The sequence below is a fragment of the Cebus imitator genome, unplaced genomic scaffold (genome assembly GCF_001604975.1).
Source record: "Cebus imitator isolate Cc_AM_T3 unplaced genomic scaffold, Cebus_imitator-1.0 Scaffold169, whole genome shotgun sequence".
Lineage (NCBI taxonomy): Eukaryota > Metazoa > Chordata > Mammalia > Primates > Cebidae > Cebus > Cebus imitator.
In genome coordinates, this window is record NW_016107484.1 from 653,281 (window position 1) to 653,580 (window position 300).

A 300-nucleotide genomic window follows, 5' to 3' on the forward strand; every position below is an offset into this window, starting at 1 on the left:
GCATATGCCACCATGCCTGGCTAATTTTTGTATTTTTAGTAGAGACAGGGTTTTACCATGTTGGCCAGGCTGGTCTCAAACTCCTGACCTCAGGTGATCTGTCCGACTTGGCCTCCCAAAGTGCTGGAATTACAAGTGTGAGCCACTGTGCCTGGCCATGTTTTAGTAAATATGTTATTTATTTTTTTGAGATGGAGTTTTGCTCTTGTTACCCAGGCTGGAGTGCAATGGCACGATCTCGGCTCACCACAACCTCTGCCTCCCGGGTTCAGGCAATTCTCCTGCCTCAGCCTCCTGAGT